Genomic DNA, 21,297 nt, shown 5'->3' on the forward strand with positions numbered 1-21,297 from the left:
GTTCATACAGTACGAGACGAGATATACAGAACTTGAGAAAACTCGCCTCGCCCTCGTTTGGGCGTCCAAAAAACTCAGACATTACCTATTAGCCCACACCGTTCATATAGTGTCACAACTAGACCCCTTAAAATACATGTTCGAAAAGCCCGCACTAAACGGTCGCTTATCCAGATGGCTAGTCATGCTCTCAGAATTCGATCTAAAATTCATGCCAGAAAAAACAATCAAAGGAAGAGCGGTAGCCGAATTTCTGGCCGAACATGCTACGAATGAGGAAACCACGGAAGCTTACCTCCTCCCCGACGAGGAACTTCTGATGATAAGAGACGACTATTGGACACTATACTTCGACGGTACATCCAATAAAAAAGGATGCGGCGTTGGAGTTCTCCTAGTCAGTCCCGAAGGGGCCTATATACCCATTTCCGTCAAACTTGACTTCGAGGCCACAAACAACGCCGCCAAGTATGAAGCCTGCATAGTCGGGCTAGAGGCCGCGGTTAGCCTCGGAGTCAAACATTTACAAGTCTTCGGGGATTCTTCCCTAATAATCAACCACATATCCAAAAGATGGAAAGTCCGAAGCACTAGTCTCTCAAAATATCAAGCCCACTTAGACCAAATAGTTGAGCAATTCGAAAAAATCGAGTATACATACTTACCAAGAGACGACAACCAATTCGCGGATGCACTAGCAAAATTAGCTTCGATGCTCAACATCCCGAGTGAGTGGGACGGAATGACCCTTCGGGTCGAACGAAGAAAAGAGCCGGCTTATTGCTGTGCCATAGACTCCGAACTTGAAAATACCGAAGAAGAACCATGGTATACGGACATACTTCGTTATAAAACAAGTGGGGAATTCCCCCCAAACACCTCCCCGCTAGCACAAAAGGCCCTAAGCCTCCTCGCGTCACAATATAGCATAATCTTGGGAGAATTGTACAAATACACGCCGAATAAAATCAAGTTACTTTGTGTTCACCAAAACCAAGCCCAAAGACTAATGGAAGAATACCATAACGGCGTGTGTGGACCTCATATGAACAGTAAAATGCTATCCCGAAAAATATCCCGCTCAGGATATTATTGGACCACCATGGAAACCGATTGCCATCACTTTGTGAAAACCTGCCCAAAATGCCAAATTTTCAGTAACCTAAACCACTTATCTCCCTCAGAACTATACACATTCGCTTCCCCATGGCCCTTTTCTACCTGGGGTATAGACACAATTGGCAAAGTAACACCCACAGGTGTAGGGGGACACGAGTACGTTTTAGTCGCAATTGATTACTTCACTAAATGGGTAGAGGCAGTCTCCTACGCGAAATTAACGGCCAAGCATGTAGCTCGCTTTCTCGAAAAGAACATATTCTGTCGGTACGGGGTTCCTCATGAAATCATAAGCGACCAAGGTTCCCACTTTAGGGCCGAAGTCCAAGACCTACTCGAAAAATATCATGTCAAACATCATAAATCCTCTCCCTACAGGCCGCAAATTTCGGCCTAATTGGACCAGACCATACTTTGTAAAAACCGTCCTACCAGGCGGTGCAGTCCAACTTGCTGACATAGATGGAGCGGAATTTGCTAACCTCACGAATTTAGAACAATTGAAAAAGTATTATATTTAATAAAGTTCAGCCCGGAGTTAAGGCATTTAATAATACGCATTAAATTCATAAGCAAGCATTCTTCACACTACTCTAACAAAACGGCATAAGACTCACTAAAATAAAAAAAACGAAAAAGCTCGCAAAGAACTCAGTTTCAACGCCCAGGGCTAGGCGCCATTATTTTTCACGCCCAGACCTGGGCGCCGATCTTTTCCAACGCCCATACCTGGGCGTCATTCTCTTCTGCCACAAGTCCTCCCGCTTCTGCAAGTGTTCGTACTTCTTTCTCGAATTATCAAAAGAATCACGAACACTTAGGGAGCAGACGTGTAATAAACACCCTTTTCAAAAAATATATAATTAGAACTACGCACGACCTGATTCTGACGAAGATACGTAGGCAATCCTTATCAAGGATTCGGTCCGATAAAAAAATAATATTAATAAAGTCATAGAACACATCAAGAAGAAAAGACACTACAAGGGTACTATACCCCGACCCATGCACGAGTAAGGCTAAAAGTCCAAATAAAACAAAAGGTAGCCACAGGAATTTATGAAGGTGCAAGCCCAACAAAGGAGTATGGCACGAGTTGACAAGGACGAAAACCCCAAATGTAGACATAAGAAAGTATACATATGTAATACCCCCCAAGTAGTCGGCTAGTCATGTGCACTCTTGTAAAAAACTCACTCTTTTTTAATACAATATAAGGAATCCTTTCTTCTTTTTTTTCTTTCAAAAATTGTCGTTGGTTTGAAAGTTTAGCACCGTCATAATGCTACGTGTTGAAACCTCATTTGATAAAGGCAACCTAGCAAGCCCAATGAAGGCTCAAACATTCTCGCACCAAAGATTCGCAAAAAAAATAATAAATCATATATACATGCGAAATACGAGAATGAATAAAATACAAAGGTGGAAGTAAGCCTAAGACTCGTCCTCGGCTTCACCCCTCCAAGCCTCACCGGTCCATCCCGTCCACCCCCCATGGTGCGAGGATCCCCGGGTTGAACCTCCCCAATGCTGAGGCTGCGACTGCAGCTCGGGGCTAGACTCACGAGCCACTGACATGGAACGCCGCCCATGCTCCCGCTCAGGTCGTTCCCCGGAAGTACTCGTCCCCACGTCAGAACGGCGATACCGTAGGGGCGAGTGTCGTTCCCGTTCTCTCTCCTCGGGCCGCGTCCCCCGAACCCCGACGGCCCTGCGTCATCGGCCCCGGCTCGTCCTGTCTCCATCTGTAGAAACAAAAAGAAAAGTGAGTGACAGAAAACCAAAGAAAATGTACATCTCAAAAAAAAACCTCAAAAAGCAGGCACATTACCTGAGTAGAGCGGAGGCTCCTGCAAGAAAGTGCGGATCAGGCCCGAACCAACGCGGACTTCAACCGGTTGGTCACCCCCAGCATCGCATTGGCCGTACGGGCCGGGACCTGAAATGGGAACGTCAGTAACAAAAGAAAACAAAAAAGAATAAGAAAGATGCATAAATGAAAGGTGCATACCGCCTGTACTCCCTCAGGGAGCGGAGCATGGAAAACCCGGCCCTCCGGGATAATCTCCACAAACTCGGGTCCACCCTCCCCAATATATGAGATCCGAGCATCGGGAGGCACCCACCCCCCTAACGCAGGATCAGGATGCTCCTGCACGAAACACGATAACATGAATATATGGGTACGAGCATAGGAATGCAGCAAGAAATAAAAATAAAAAAGAGCGACTTACAGCGCCAGGCTCCGGGAGACGAAGAGAATCCAGGATGAACTGATGATAACTAGCTCCCGCTATCACCAACTCAGTCGCCGGGACGCCCTCCCTCGAATGGACCCTCCAGGCCTCGCCTATCGAACGGGTGGCCAACATGGTCGCAGGTGGAGGATGAGGCACTGAAAATACTCCAACGGTCTGCATACGTACCCGCTCCCCTAGATACCAGACGGGGTCACGGCGACCGATGAATAAAACCCGCATCTGGCTCAGGGCATAACTATCCCTGACCGAAGCGTAGGCACCCCTAAAAGAGATCCATGGGGTCCAGACCACCTATTTGTGAATACAGACACAATCAGATCTCGCACACAAAAAAAAAACAAATAAATAATAAGAAACGAGATAAGGAAAAGGTGCTTTACATGCTCGGGGTTCCCGTCCCGAATGAGATCCCACACGGTATCAGGCGGCGGATGCGCCGTCAGCTTCTTCTTCCAGCCCCAACGACGACCAGCAGGGTACTCCAATGGCCTTTGCCCCTTTCGGGGAGCTAGCCAAGGTAAATGCTCAAAGGCCCAAAGCTATAAAAGAAAGAAAATGGGTAGTAAAACAAAATGTACATCAAAAATCCCAATAAGGCAAGAAAGCAAAAGAAGGAGCGGGGCACATACCTCAATCAACCACCCCCGCCAAGGCAATGACGAAATGATGTCTACGGGGATCCGAGTATCGCACCGCCAAGCTCATCTGGCCTACGAGCGTCGCATAGCCCAAGTCGCCCCAGCGGTATGCGCCTAGCGAAGACACGTGCTCCACCAGGTCTATCCACCTCGGGTCAAAGGTGTCAGTAGGACCCGACAGAAAAGTGGAAGTGACGAAGTGGAGGTAAAACAACCGGGCCAGTCTCAAAGGCGACTCCTCCACCTCATGCTCCAGGCCCCACATCAAATCAGCATAGGGTATCCCACGGGCCTGGTACGAGGGCAATCTCCGACCCAGCCACGAGCCCATGAGCCTGGTACCCTCAACAACGGTCGGCGGCGGGCCACCAGACCTCAGTCGAACGGGAATCCCGGTAAAGGTCAAGCCCGTCAAAGCGGTGTAGTCCTCAGGAGTAATCGTCATCTCACCCCAAGGAAAATGGAAGGTGTTGGTAGTGTCCCACCACCACCTCATAAATGACCGTAAGAAAGATAGGGAGATGTTGAGTCGCAGTATCTCCCAGAAAGTCTCAACTACCGGGAACAGCGAACTCGCCCTCACCAAAGCCTGGGCGTCCGAACTCAGGAAGCCAAAAACTGTCTCGCTCATCGCCGCACCGTAACCACGGACCGTAGTATCCCTCCTCGCGTGAAGACGGGTAGTCACGTGGTGCTCCAGGTCGTAATGTAAGTCCCGACCGTCGTAATACATAGGACCCACCCATAGGGGTCCCGCACCGGTAGACTGACGTGTCATACCGCACTCCGCGTGGTCGCCAGAAGACGGCGACGACTCGCAAGACATGCTGGCCAACGACACAACAATAAGGCATTATACCTTTAACAAGATGGCACTTACCATCTCTAAAAAGAGTGCATTCCGCTCATAAAATGGAGTCATACAATTTTGTTCCCCAAAAACATGGTACTAAGTTCAAATTGAGCAAAAACCTCCCTAAACAAAATTAACTCCAACAAAATCAAAATTCTTTCATAATTTGTCACTCATGAATTATGAAGAACGCAAGCAGTATACCAAGAACACCTACATTGCAAGAAAATACTAGAATCGTAGGTGCACTTGGGGGCTAGTATAAATATGTCCAAATTCAACAAAAACCAACATACTTGCGAAAATTGACATGCACAAACTAATTAACATGTCATATAGAACATTTTCAACTATCTAATTGAAAGAAAGGGGCACAAAATCAAAAACCCCCAAATCAATTTCAAGCTCAAGAACACTCAACAAAAAATACTCAAATTTGACAAAAAGCTTAAAATTACTGAAAATTACTTACATTGGGAGGATTAGGAAGTGACTTGGAGTGGAATTTGTGAAGAAAAATGAAGGAAACGAGTGAAAAATGAGGAAGTTGAGTAGAAAGCTCGAACGAAAATGGCGAAAGAATGGGGAAGAGGGAGACGGGTCGCGTCTTTTAAAGACCAGTCTCCCCTTGCATTCTCAACGCCCCACTCTGGGCGTTAGAAATTCTCGCGCCCAGCGCTGGGCGCTGAAAGTGCTTCCCCAGACAGCGAATATTCACTGTTGGGGCATGCGTGAGTTTTCTTTTGTGAGAATATTTGTTGTCTTAATATTCCTTTCCCGCGGAAAAACAACGGTATTCCAAAAATCTCGTTACTTATTAACGAGAGACATACACAGTGTGGACCCACTTATAGGACACGACCAATTGGAAAATATTGCGACCCACCAACAGGTTGTAATCATAAAATCCTTTTATTAAAAAAATAATAATAATAAATATATATATATAGGCAAAATGAAAAGAAAATAAATTCTTCAAAAACAAAAAAAACAGGCTCGCCATCTTCAGCCGGCGGGGTCTACGTCACAAACCGTGTAGGTCCTTATTTTCAAAAACATCAAAACAGATTTGTCCACTTCTATCGGACGGGGCGTCCACCCTCAACGGACAGGCTCTCCCACCTTCAGAGGGCGGGGTCTGCGTCACTAACCACGCAGGTCCTTAATCGCGGCAGCGATAACTTTTCCTGGTTTATCTTTTTCAAAAAATCAAAAGATGGTTTATCTTTTTCCAAAAATCAAAAGATGGTTTATCTTTTTCCAAAAAATCAAAAGATGGTTTTCCTTTTCCAAAAATCAAAGGATGGTTTCCCTTTTCCAAAAATCAAAGGATGGTTTATCTTTTTCCAAAAATCAAAAGATGGTTTCCCTTTTCCAAAAATCAAAGGATGGTTTCCCTTTTCCAAAAATCAAAGGATAGTTTCCCTTTTCCAAAAATCAAAGGATTGGTTTTCCGTTTTTCCAAAAAAGAGCGATGTGCTGGATTTTCCTTCGTTTTACGTCCTATAAAAACAAGGGGGTTTTCTCGTTTAGCTAACCCTGAAAATGAGATCTTTAAAACATTTTATCTCGTGATTGGGCTTGGCCAGGCCTAGTTACACTTTATATCTTTGATTTCGAAAAAACCTTAGATACTTCCAATGACAAAGTGAGGGAGTTTCTATACTATCAGTTAACAAATTCCAATGACACGTGAGGAATGTGTTAACACTTCAAGTGATGACCCTTAAGTCAAATGTTATCACTCAGGGGATCACGAGACCCTCGCAAAACAGGTCACATACACCATGGCTTGTATGACGCACTCCGTCTAGTACTTTGACCATCGTCTCATCTCGAGACTCATCAAAAGTGGGGGCTAACTGTAGACACCTACTTTTGTCCCCATTCCAGAAAGGGAAGGTTCGATGATGAGAACATAAAATCTCCACTTGGCAACGCGTCTCCTATAAAATAACGGATCTCAATCACCCTTTCATTTCAGCCAAAGATGCTATTTATAGAAACCTGCTAAGAATAGTAACCGCCGTAAAAGGTAGTTGTTAAAAGTGGCAAAGTCATAAAAGATAGAAACCTGTCAGAATTAGGTGTTGCACTCCAACATAAATCCTAAAAGAGATAGAATTTACATTCCTGGTATAATTCGAAAATAAGAGTTACGTATTAATTAAATTCCTAACGAACCTAGAGTTCGTAACGGGCCCAGACGCATTCCGTCATAAAATTAATACGCACTAAAAGACTCGGATAAATCTCAAAAGCTTTGTATTCTATGAGTCCAAATCTGACAAAGAACTCGGCCCAGATCCCATTTTCAACGCCTGGATCTGGGCGCTGAAAATGCCTGGGGCCGTTTTACCTCCGGTTTCTTCTTGGATTCGTATCTTAAAATCTATCTTTCCACACACCCTTTTCCTATAAATACAGCCTAAAACCGACAAGAAAAAGAACAAACAATTCCATAAACCTGAGTATTGACTCTAGCCTTAAGCCTAAGCCTCACGTTGCGAAATTGATCCGGCGTTCTGTCGCAATCGACCCAAAAGTCGAACAGAATGCATCCTGCCCTTGTAGCTTGATGAATTAAGCCTAAATACTGGAACATTGCTTAGAAACCCGAGATTCGTTAAATAAAAGGAGAAATAGCAAAGCCAAGTGGTTAGTTTTCTGAGACCCACAACGCACCTCTCAAGGGTGCGTTGTAATGTGTCCCTCGTATGATTTAATCGCTTTCATCACCCTTTTATAAAATTGTCAAACTATTAACTTTATTGATTTATCACGCCTAATAAGATAATACCTTGGACAATTGAATTATCATGCTAGGTACCTTAAATCAATCTAAATAAGATAATCACGATCGATTTAGTGTTATGTGTTGCATATTGCTAAAATCAATTCAGAATAGTTTAATAGTTTAACGCATGTCCCTTCAATTATTTATGCTGAGCTAGTAAGGATAACCTGCCTCTGGAGTATTATCGATGAGCGCTCCTCTCGGTAGCTACAGTCCCCCGAACTCTCAATCTCTGCCCTGCGGGTGTACGTTGAGCGATCCCCACACCAGGGATCACAAGGGAACCTATGGCCGTTGTGGTCGAACATAATTGCACTCCCTTTATGTCACGATAACCGGGTTTTGTCAGTTTTTCTCATTGTCGTTAAAAACTGAATTGTGACTCCTATATTACTAGTCGATTGGGTGTAAACTCACAGGAAATCCAATTACACTGGATCTAACGACGTCACGCCCACGAGGGACGAGATCACGCATTAGCCTCGTGCTTTTTCGACCCCCTCACACCTTGCCCTATATATGCTAGAAACTATCATTGAAACACCACTAAATAATGACGGGAAAAGTGGATGATAACAGATAAATGATGATCACGAAACACACAGGAGTTTAAAAAGTTGCAAATTATCCTGGTCTAATGTTTATATTGTGAAATTGATTGGTGCATATTAGAGCAAGAGTTGAAGTGTTTCAACATACCTTTTCCAATTTCAAAGTTGGTAACAAATACAAGTACGTATTTCATGAAATCAAAGCAGCAGTACCTTTAGGCCTTGGGTAGCAAAATTTGTGTGCAAAATCTGTGTCGGTCCTGGGGCTTACTCTACTTGACTTGACATATTTTGCGTCATTACTCCGATTATACGCTGAGCATCAATTGCTTCATCCCGATATTATGTCTTGGGTGTTTTAGAGGAACCCGCTTTTCAGCTTGCCCGACACAGAAGGACGCACCATGTTCCCACCCAGCCAAGACCACTACGTGTTTGTTGGTGACAACATTCCCCCTCTACCCCATCCACAGAAGAAGCCGCAGCCTGAGCCTGAGCCTCGCACCTACTTCCTAGGGGAGGACGTCGGGGGAGGGAGAAAGAGGCTAGAGTCGCTGCTAGCTCGGCTCCACGGGAGGAGCTTGTCTCTCTAGAGCTGAAGGAAATAATGCCCTTGGTCCAAGTATGCATTTAAAGGTAAGTCTAATAAATGCGGTTCAGTGTTCATTATACAAGTTAATAATTCAGTGAGATCAATTAAATTGTATGCCTAGCTAGAGGCCGCTTCAATTCAAGTGGATTAATGACATTAATCCACAACTTACTCTTGACTGAACCCGTAGGGTCACACAAATAGTACGTAAACGGATCAAGTATTAAATAGCATTAAATACTCCATCTATGGATATTCGGAATCGACGGATCTTGGTTCCAGTGGGAGCTGAGATCGTCAAAGGAAAATAATGAATACTCCGGAAACCATGATATTGCCGGAAACGGAAATATGGATCGTATCGGAAATATAAATATTATCCAAGTCGTAGATGTTACCGGAAACGGAAACATGGTACGTATCGGAAATGGAAACATTGTCGGAATCGGAAATATTGCCGGAAACGGAAATATTGTCAGAATCGGAAATATTATCGGAATCGGAAAATAGTTCCGGAAACGGAAATATTAAATATTTGTTCGAAACGAAAATTAATTCCGGAATCGGAAATGTTAAATATTGTTCGTATCGGAAATGAATTCCAGAATCGGAAAATTAATCGTAAGCGCGTCGTACGAATAAGCATCGGACGAGCTTGCTAGACGAAGGCCCAGCGCGAAGCCAGGCCCACGTCCAGCAAGCCCAGCGCGCGTCACAGCAGCCCAAGGCCACGCCAGGCCCAGCGCGCCAAGGCTGCGAGCACATGGCAGCGAGCACGCGTGGGCTTCATGGCCTGCTGCGGGCTTTGCGTATGCGCGGGCATGGCCTGCTCGCATGCGGGTCATGCTCGTGTGTGTTTGTGCTTGTGTACGAAACCTTGATCGATTAGGATTCGTTTAAAGATTAAATTCCTAGATGAACCTAGCTAGATAATTAATTAATTGAATTTAAGTTAAATTCAGATTAGTTAATTCGTTTGCTAGTAGGATTCTAAAACCCGTTTCCATACCCTATAAATAGGTGATCATAGTTCACAATTTATAACGAGTTTTAAAAGTATTCATACGAGTTTTAGGCATAAAATTCAGTTATTTTTGCTGCATAAAAATCGAAAACATGTAGTACCTTTGGGGCAATTCTAGTTAATTAAACCTAAGGTGGATCCGGACGTGCTGTGGACTTTCTACGGAGGGACGACATTTGGAGTCCTAAAGACTTGTTCTTGTTCGGTTCAGGCGCAGCAAGGGAGGGCACGCTACAAAGAGTATGCATCCTAAATTATGCTAATTATTATGTGGCAATTAATTTGGAATCCTGGCTTTTATGGTTTTTCCGCATGATTTATATTTATTTATATGTATCATAACCTAACAAGAGCAGCGTATGGACCGGCTAGAAATCCGTTTTGATCATTTCGAGAGTGATGACCAGAGGGCCATGTTCCCAATTTATGATCACTTTTCTAGGCAAGGAGTTGTGCCTCAGGAGGCCTAGCACCCTTCTTGGTTTGGCTATCCCCCGGAAGGATATGGAGTACCGGGAGCTATGGGTACCTTCACACCCACTAGCTACTATGGGCATACTAATTTTACGGGGTGCGGAGAGGGTCCTAGCGGTCATGGTGGCCATTATGGATTTGATATGGATGATGGTGGCCCGAGCCACCAAGGATGAGTTGGAGATGGTTCCATGCCTCTCTAAGACATGGAGGACATTGTCTGATTTAGCTTGGGGGGTGTTCATTGTTCCATCTCCAACTCATCCTCGGTGGCTTGGGCCACCATCATCCATATCAACTCCATAATGGCCACCATGACCGCTAGGAACCTCTCCGTACCTCGGATCATCAGTATGCCCATAGCTAGTGGGTATGAAGGTACCCACAGCTCCCGAAACTCCATATCCCTCTAGGGAATAGCCAAACCAAGAAGGGTGCTAGGCCTCCTGAGGCACAACTCCCTGCCTAGCAAAGTGATCATAAATAGGGAACATGGCCCTCTGGTCATCACTCTCGAAATGATCAAAACGAATCTCTAGCCGGTCCATACGCTGCTCCAAAGAGCCAAGCTCCTCCTGTGGAGTCGGGCTAGCAGCGGCTCTAGCCTCTCTCTCCCTCTTCCAACGTCCTCCCCTAGGGAATTAGGTGCGAGGCTCGGGCTCAGGATGCGGCTTCTGTTGTGGCTTGGGTAGAGGGGGAATTTTGTCACCAACAAACACGTAGTGGTCTTGGCCGGGTGGGAACCTGGTGCGTCCTTCTGTGTCGGGCAAGCTGAAAAGCGGGTTCCTCTAAAACACCCAAGACATAAGACCGGGATGAAGCAATTGATGCTCAGCGTATAATCGGAGTAATGACGCAAAATATGTTAAGTCAAGTAAAGTAGACCCCGGGACCGACACATGGTTCCCCTCAATAGTGGCAATGGCAATATGGGTTATCAACCCCCCAAGAGTAATGCGCGTGGTATACCGGTGGATTGCCACGAACTTGAAGTGGTCAGCTAAGTGGTGGGCTAGGTTCATCTTATAACTATCTTCTCCCCCATACACATAACCACCAGTAATTTCCAACTCAGTACTCCTCACATTTTGAGGCTCGTCCCTACCAAAAATGGTGAATCCCAAGAATCTAAAGAAAACAATGGGGACGGGGTGTTGCACATTAGAAGCATGAAAATGTTGCATGCTAGCGGGCACATAATTCCCGGTCATCTTTCCCCACATTGTACAATTATTATGCGCGTTCCCAGGAAACCTACTATGCTCAATAGATAAACCAAAAAATCTTCCAAAGTCTTTAATGGACGTATCAACATCCTGATTCATGAGTCTAAAACTCACTCTAACTATGTCATTATGACCATTCCTTCTTACTTCAAAAGAGCTTAGAAATTCAAGAGTTAACCTCCTAAATGTCAACCTAAACATACTATACATGCTTTTCATACCAACACCATAAAACAACTTCTTAACATCATATTCAATTCCCATAAACCTAAATTAGGTATGTTTTCTTTATAGTGGAAAGAATTATTGTTCCATGTATATATTAGGTATGTTTTCTTTCTCCTCCATATCTATACTCTATTTATTGGTTTGATGTGCTTATTTTCTTTCTAGGATAGATTTATCGGGTTGAAAAAAATTAAAAGATCCAAAAATACGTGCTTATTGATGAGATTAAGACAATTAATTCCCTGTGCCCCTTTGGTTCCAAAAATATTTTTGATGATTCAAGGTGATAAGACAGGTGAGCATCATTGATTGGTTATTTTTTATATGAATTATGGTTGCATTGACCCTTGATGAAGGTCAACTTTGTTCTACTTATTATATGCATATTTCTGGATTGCGGTTAGCTATGAGGTTTTGAGCCTTAATTCTTCTGAGTACTTAATTCCTGATGTTACTTTGATCTGAGTCTTTGGTTTTCTACTGCTTAACACACTTGTACTTTGCGCATGATGAAAAGTCGTTCATTAGGAAGCCTCCAGATGAATTTAGATACATTTGTTCATGCTTTTTTATTCCCATGCTTAGTCTTGACCGTTTCTCTTGTTAACTCCAAAAAAATAACCCATTTAGCCCCATTGGTTACTTGTCCCAAATTTAGCATGGGGGAGCTTTCTTTTGTTGGTTATGGTTGTTTTAGTTGGATATTTGGACACTAGGCCATGTTTTGTTGAAGGTTGCATTATGGAAGTTTGACAATAAGGAAGAGGTGTAATTTCTAGTTGACACCTAAAGCTTGTAATAGTTATGGGTATTCTAGTTTGTACATATTTAGTTTTTCATTTTCGGCGATATTTTAGTTCAAACAAAAAAATCAAAAAGGAAAAAAAAGAAAGAAAAAAAAGAAAGAAAAAAAAATCAAAAAACAATATGTTATTTATTTCCGTAGTTAGAGAAGCAAGTAAAAAGGGTAGAATTAGATTATTATTTCATATTTTTGGTACTTCTCCCCTTATGGTTGAAAGTTGGAAATTGTTGAGTATGTAAGTTGTGTGGGGGATGATGACTGGCATTCTAAGCCAATGGTTTTATCGGTTATTTTTGCTCCCCAAGTTAGATTATGCTCTCACATATCCAAATTCTTCCTTACCCCTTGTTTATTTACAAGCTTGCTAAAAACCCTTTTTTTTATCATCGTGCAATGTGTGTACAAAAATAGGTTGAAAATAGTCGTTTGTCAAGGATTAAAGAGTATATGTGCATTTCGAGTCGACTCCGGCGTAGGTTGAGTGTTTAGGAGAACCTTCAAACACAAGAGTGTTGTAAGTTGGGAGGGGCTACTACTCATTTGATAGTATGCATGTTCATAATGGGAAGGTGAGTGAACGGGACACATTCGGTTCGCTTAGCCCGCTACATAATGAGAGGAGTGAGTCACTTGATGAGACCCAATCTTGATTCTATGCGTATCCCTTGTAATCCTTGTGTGAACTTTGCACAGGTTGATGTGTGACCATGAAGACTAGAGAATTCGATCATGATATATGCTTACCTTGATTTGATCTTTGTTTCTTCGTCTATCGTTTCCATTGAACTTGGGGTGAATTAATTGTCTATCTCTCATTCATGCTCTTTTCTTAGGGAGAAGCAAAGGTTTAGCTTGGGGGAGTTTGATATATGCATATTCTATAGTGTTTTTACCCCCGTCCCTTAGTACTTTTCTGTGTTAAATGAGCTCTTAGGAGCCATTTTTAGTACTAATATGCGTTGTGTAGTGTGTCTTGAGTTTTCAGGTTGTTTGAAGAGAAATTGGACTTTTTAGGCTCGTGTCATGATATTATGGACCACTACACAATCCCGGGTATGTTCGGGATGATCATTGTCAACTCTTGGGAGCATAGGATGTTAATATTTGAGCACCAAGAGTTAGACTCGGTGATTGGGAGGAAGAATGACGTGCCAATTAAGCCGGCCGCCCTGAGATATGTGGGCGAAGGGAGATCAACCGTGCGAGCAAAAAGAGAAAAGCTCATGTCAGCACGCGCCCGATCGGGCGCCATTAGCCCGGTGCCCAGCGGGCGCTGGGCTTGTCAACTTCTCCAAGGCAGCTGGATGCCCATCGGGCGATAATTAACAATTCGGCACGCACCCGATCGGGCGCCCATTGACCGGTGCCCATCGTGCGCCTGCGCTGCTACATATAAAGAAGAGATTATGTCGAGCTGCATGCCCGATCGGGCGGCCCAATGGCCCGATCGGGCTACGACAACCTGGAGCGCGAGTTTTACTTAATGATTTTCGTTTTTATTTGTTTTGGGGGGAAAGACTATAAATACTAAGCCCTAAGTTATTTGCAATCATCTAATTTTCAGCAATTAGTTTTATTTGCACTTAGTTATTTCTCTCAAACCCTTGTCAAATACTTTAATCTTTTAATCAAATTTCGAAGCTTTCACTCAATTCGCCGCTCATAATTTCGGTGTTAATTCATTCCCTATCTTATTATTCTAGATTAATTATGTTTTCAAATAATATGTTTGCATTATTTACTTTAATTATGCGTGAAGTTTTAATCTAGGGTTTTGGGAATCCATGAGCTATTATGAAGGGATGATTGATTATTGTTGATTGTTGGTATTATTGATTAGTTTCCTATTGATTGATTTCATTACTATGCGATTAGATTTGCGCAAGTTTAATTGTTATTTCAAGCAACGTCAAGTTAAAATTCGAGACATGCAATTTGATTTTTAGGCTAGTTTCAATAGGTAGGATTGGCTTTAATAAATTGCGAGATCCTATTAATTCAAATTCTATGATTAGTATCGATTCAAGAGAGCATGCTAGTCTGATTAATTGTTTTATTGACTGTTAGGGATTGTTTATCATCCTGGATCATTGTTCATTGGTGAACCTATACCCTAGGCCTTTTATTATTTGATTTCCCCATGTTTAATTATTGTCGTAGTTTAATACTCAAACCAAACCATATTCTTATTTCCCAATAGTCTAGACCTTTATTTTAGTCGTGGAAAAAACGTTATTTCCTTGTGGATTTGATCCTGACTTCCCTAGATATTCAGTTAGTAAATTTAGGTTTATCTGTGATTAGGTGATACGACTTTAGCCTAATAATTAGCCATTGAAGGTTAAACCTCATCGCAACGTAAACAACCAAACCTTGATCCCAGAAACTTATGAAAACAATTTCTCTCGGTCTCCGTGCTTAGGCATGGGGTGATGAGAGTATAAAGGACATGGGACGTGTTAAATGTTAAGTGGAGGTATGTAATATAGGACAAAAAACGGAAAGATCCTTTGAAGAAGAAGAGAGAGAGAGAAACAAATGTAGTAGTGTAGTGGAGAAAAGAGTATATATATAAAAAAAAAAAAAAGAGCAGCGTGAAAGAGTACTCCGTATGAAAACAAAGGGTATGACCCTTTATATGCACCGAAAAATGTTTATAAAGAAGGCAACGTTTTCACAATGGGTTGGATTTGGACTCGGGTAGAATCTATCGGACCCAGTGCAGGGTCTGAATCCGATCCAACTCCTATTCGGAGTTGGATTCTTTTGATCGGGTTCGAAGTCGGAATATTTTGTTCGGACTTGGATCAGACTTTTTTCTTCTAATCGGGTCGGATTAAGATTGGACTCGGATTAAATTTTCATCCCTGTGTATTGGAGATGAGCTATTATGGTTAGTGGAGAGAGTGGCATCGGTAAAACAGAAACATTAAAGATGCTTATGAGATATCTGACTTACTTGAGTTGGGGATATGGGGTAGAGGAAAGAACTGTTCAGCAGGCATTTTTACTCTCTTCACATTCACAGACTTTCTTTTACTCTTTTAACGATTTCCTATTTTTCTCAGAAAGTCGTTATCTCAATCAGAAAAATCATTTATTTGTTCATCAAAATCCGGATCATTTGCTGAATTGTTGTTGTTTGCTGCCATTTCGGGTTAGTTAAAAAAATTGCTTAAATATATGTTTGTCGTTGATTTGTTGTTGATTGCTTCTTCATTTTGAAGCTTTTCTAATTAGTAAAGATGAATTGACTGCCGATAATTAAATGGAAAATATGCAACTTGCTGACACTCATTAAATTAGTATCAACTATCAATTCATGCGATACTTTTAATTTTCCTGTTTAATTGAGAGAGAAGTTTGTGTGTGATAAACTAATACTCCCTCCGTTTCTTTTTGTTGTATCCGTTTCCATTTTAAGCGTTTCATATTGTTGTATCCATTTAGAATCTATTCTATTTTTGGACATACATTTTATTCTAAAATACCTTTACATTTCTATCTAATTACCAAAATACCTAAAGATTCTACCCATATTCCCACCTAATTTTTCCCACCCATAATATTTAATTCTTTTCCCTTCCCCATATACCCACTCTCTATCACCCATCATTATCACTTCTCTCTCTTACCTTATTTCTTTATTATTTTCTCACTCCTTTATTTATTATAATCTCTTACACCCAATCATTACACTTATACCCATACAAACCAATATTCCAATTTTCTTAAAACCACACCAGATTCCAAATGGATACATCAAAAAGAAATGGAGGGAGTAGTTTAATTGACTATGTTCGTGTAATTGTATATTTTCTCACTACGTTCTCTAAATTAGTTTAATAGTCTAATTATTTCCTTTGCTTTTGATTTTTATATGTTCGTGTAACAGGAACTACCTCAGGAAGCGATGGTGTCAATGATGGGAGCTTCAGATACAATAATTGATAATAAGAAATTAATAATTTGTGACATCTATACTAATATATTAAAAGGCGTTGTGGAAAAAAAAACAGCAATGCAACAAGGTTTGAACACAAGACCTCAAGTTTAGAGAATAACTCTCATTACCATCTTAACCAACCACTAATTGTTGTTTACCCATGCACATTAATTTATAAATACGTGTTAACATGAAGTCTAAAACATTTAAACCTTTATGTTACCTTTTTTTTCTTATAGACTATACTAGTATAGCACCCGTGCGATGCACGATTTACTAATTATAATAATAGTTTTACATAGATTTAAACTACATATGGAGTATAATTTAATGAGTAGGATAGGACATCTCTACATTAACATATTAATCATTATTTTTGTAATATTAATTACCAATTAAATACGGACTCTCAAAATATTGCATTTTGTTACGTATGTAGGTTTAGTGGTGAATACATGAATATAGTTAGATATGTGTTTCAAATAAGCTAGGTTTTCTTCTCCATGTTTCTCATATTTTATCCCAACGCCTTACATGGCTTATGTCATGAAGAGAAGTCGAATCTTCTACACATACACGTACTCCCTCCGATTCTAAGTGTTTGCACTATCTGTTTGGAATCTTCAATGGTTCCAACCCAAATGAAATACACAAATTCTTGTTTACAAGGGTTGTACAATAAATATTGTACACCAGAGTAAAAATTAACTCAAAATGTTTAAAAGTTAAGCTTATATATGTAAAAGTTATCCATTTTTTAGTGATAAATTTTTTCATTTTAATAAAACTTATTTCTTCAAAATCATTAATAATGTATAAAATTAATCATTTAACTATTTAAAATGTTTATCTATCAACGTGTTTTTTTATGAATATAAAAGTTAATCCAAACTATGTTAAAGTTACAAAAAAATGGGTAAAAGTTATTTTGGTGTACAATAAATTTATTGTGCACCTAGTGCGCGCAAGACCTTTTGAATGAAATATACTAAAATACTGATAATATATACATAGTACTACTCAATGTATTCATGTAGGGTCTTTTTTGTTTTTTCTTCAATTAAACTTTTTTCAAAATAGGGGTTTCAAAAAAAATTATATGGATAATCGGTCATATCAAGAACGGTTATGTCTTTTTTAACAATTTATGTTTTACAACCAAAAAGAAATTTAAAAAGGAATGCACTACATGAAATTTCCTTTATTTCTTTTTCGATCTCTTTTAAGGTACTTTTTTTTATTTGCAACATTGTTTTGTGAAACACAACTTAAGGAGGGCTATAAAGAAGTTTAAAGGACAATTTAATTAAATTAAACCTAAATCACACAACTACTTCTTATTTGTGTTTAACTTTTAAATGATTAATTTATCCTTTTTTAACCTCTTTCAATTGTGTGTCATGTATCTATTTTACAATTTAAAAAAGAAACGAAGAAAATACAAGATAAATAGTTATTCACATTCTCATTTGTCTCCCGTTGCCTTTGTTAGGTATAAAATTCAATTATCACATCATTCCATCATCATATATATCACTACAATCATAACTCGTTTTGTTATCTGCTCCACTACCTACATACCAATTTATATAAGTGTATAAACCCACTTTTGAGCATATTGACATAAAATTAAGATTTAAACAACAATATCTATGTACTCGGGAATTTTATACACGGTGTATAATATCAATATAAATTTATATGAAATCTGAACTACAATGGTATAAAATTATCATCAAAATATAGCTTATAGATACTCTAGTTCGTAATTAAAATCAATGATGGACATGTTATAACTCCATTCGATTTCTTATTTATTAAAACAAATAAGGGTACATATACAAAATTACTTTCATCCCTGAAAAGCACTTGTATCAAGCATAAAATTATTCATCCACCCTTCACTTTGATAGTCATACTCACTCAATACTCGTCTCATTTACCTCATTACCTGATCACTTAACACTTTAAGGACAATTTAATTAAATTAAACCTAAATCACCCAACTACTTCTTATTCTGCTTAACTTTTAAATGATTAATTTATCATTTTTTAACCTCTTTTAATTGTATGTCATGTATCTATTTTACAATTTAAAAAAGAAACAAAGAAAGTACAAGATAAAGAGTTATTTCCATTCTCATTTTCCTCCCATTGCCTTTGTTAGGTATACAATTCAATTATCACATCATTCCTTCATCATATCTACCACTATAATCATAATCCGTTTTGTTATTTTCTCCACTATCTACATACCAATTTATATAAGTGTATAAACCCACTTCCGAGCATATTGACATAAAATTAATATTGAAACAAATATATCTATATACTCGGGAATTTTATGCACCGTGTACAATATAAATATAAGTTTATATGAAATTTGAACTACAATTGTATAAAATTATCATCAAAATATAGCTTATGGATACTCTCGTAATTAAAATCGATGATGGACATGTTGTAACTCCATTTGATTTCTTATTTATAAAAAAAAAGGAAAATTGTTAATATTATTCCAATCTTTGGCCGATTTTCATTTATTAAGTCCATCTATGACATATTTTTTTAATAATCACACCTTTACAACCATACTATTTTTATTGGACCTAACATGTCATAAACCTTTTGTAGACGGTAATATATCCTTACGTGTCAGTACTCTTTCTCTCTCTTCTCTAAACCCTAAAAAAGAAAAGTAAGTAAATTAAAAATAAATAAATTAGAAAAGTTGAATTTTTATCAGTAGGTCAGTTAGGCACAATAAAAGTAGTTGGTAGTAAATGTGAGATTATTGAAAATATGTCATAGGTGGGCTTAATAAAATAAAATCGGTCAAAGGTTGGATTAATATTAACAAATTTTGCTAACAAATAAGGGTACATATACAAAATTATTTTCATCCCTAAAAAGCACTTGTATCAAACATAAAAATATTCATCCACCCTTCACTTTGATAGTCACTTAATACTCGTTTCATCTACCTCATTTCCTGATCACTTAACACCTCCCCCCACCATTATTCTCAGTTAGAGATAGCTTTGAGGCGAGGCAGAGTCTCCAACCCGTACCCGCCTAAAATTCTCATCTCCATCCCCAACACTAATGTTAGGGACGATACCCACCCCTTTCAATTCCCACTCCATCAACCCTCCGTGTATTAACACCCACCTCAAATCTACCTCTAGACTCAAAACTTTTTTTTGGTAAAAGAGTTATGAATTTTAAAACTCAATTATAGAGTCTTTGGCAATTAAATTGTCTATTAGAGTAATTAAGTAAATAAACAAAATATTATAATATGTAGGTTAGTAGTAAGAAAAAAATCTTGATATATTTATTACTCACTCCGTATTTAAGTAGGAGATACACTTATCATTTTCGGTCGTATTTAAATAGGAGATACACTTGCCATTTTTAGTAAATTTTCAACCCCAGCATCTAATTAAATAATATATCTAATTTACCTTATGACCAACTACGACATCAAACAATTAATTTTATACACCTCCACCCCACACCCATCAAAAATTTAATGATCCCCTTTTATTTTACTTGATTAAAATATTTACCCTAACCCTACTTGCTTTATTATTTTATTTAATTCAACTATTCTTCTTTAATATCCGTGTCAGGTCAAGTGTATCTCCTATTTAAATGCGGAAGGAGTATCAATTAGATGAAGGATAAGCGAGGGAGACAAATCCAATTTAAAATTCATCCTCCCTTGTCACCCACGGAAAATATATTCTTGATCACATCACCCACAGTGGCGGAGGGAGGGGGGAAAAATATATTTCATTGCCAGATTTTATAAGTCATTGTTATCATGAAATACAATCAGCTAAATATGACCATAATTTATCTATTAATTAATTTATATTTAATATACAAATATGTTAGATAGAATTATGTTAGGCGTGATATTAGATGAAAGTTGTAATAGAATTGTGTTAATTAATAAAGTTAACATGTATACACCTTCTTAACAAATGTCATGTGGTTGGGAGATTTTGTTGTCAAATATATAATGTAACTACGTGCATAATTACATAAATTTGATACTAATATCGTTGACTATCAAACATAAATATATATCTTTTATATTCATTAATTATAGTTACCATTATTATACTTGGGATCAAATTATTATAATTAACCTTCTTTATACGGAGTAATAAAGATGAATTTAAAAAATATAATATTTAAATTAAAAGAGAGGCAAATCATGGAGTGACATTTGTCATCACCACATTGATTTCCTCTATTTTAGTATATTATATAGATAGATAGATAGATTTTTATAGTATAAGATAATCAAATAAAAAAACGACACTTTTCAGAACCACGTAATCAGATTTGTATGTAGTTTGAGGAAGATATAACATATAAGAATCTTTAAAATGAAAATCTTGATAAGTTACATTTTTACGTTATATTTTTAGGATGTTTATATTATCAACAGAATCTAAAAATTTATAATGACAATTAATAATATTTTCTTTGTGCATATTTTTCCTAAAATAAAACAAACAAATTTTGACTAATATATTTAATTTTTTTTTTGTATTAAAAGAGAGGCAAATCAGAGAGCGACATTTGTCAGCTCCACATTGATTTCCTCTCTTTTAGTATAATATATAGATTGGAATAAAAATAACAAATTAAAGCATTAGGAAAACCATGAATTAAACATGATGTCTTATCATAAGTCTCATAAGTACCAACTATAAAATGTCCTGCATATATCTAATTTTGTGTTTATTAATTTGAAGCACTTAGT

Source organism: Spinacia oleracea, chromosome 5 (genome assembly GCF_020520425.1).
Source record: "Spinacia oleracea cultivar Varoflay chromosome 5, BTI_SOV_V1, whole genome shotgun sequence".
Classification (NCBI taxonomy): domain Eukaryota; kingdom Viridiplantae; phylum Streptophyta; class Magnoliopsida; order Caryophyllales; family Amaranthaceae; genus Spinacia; species Spinacia oleracea.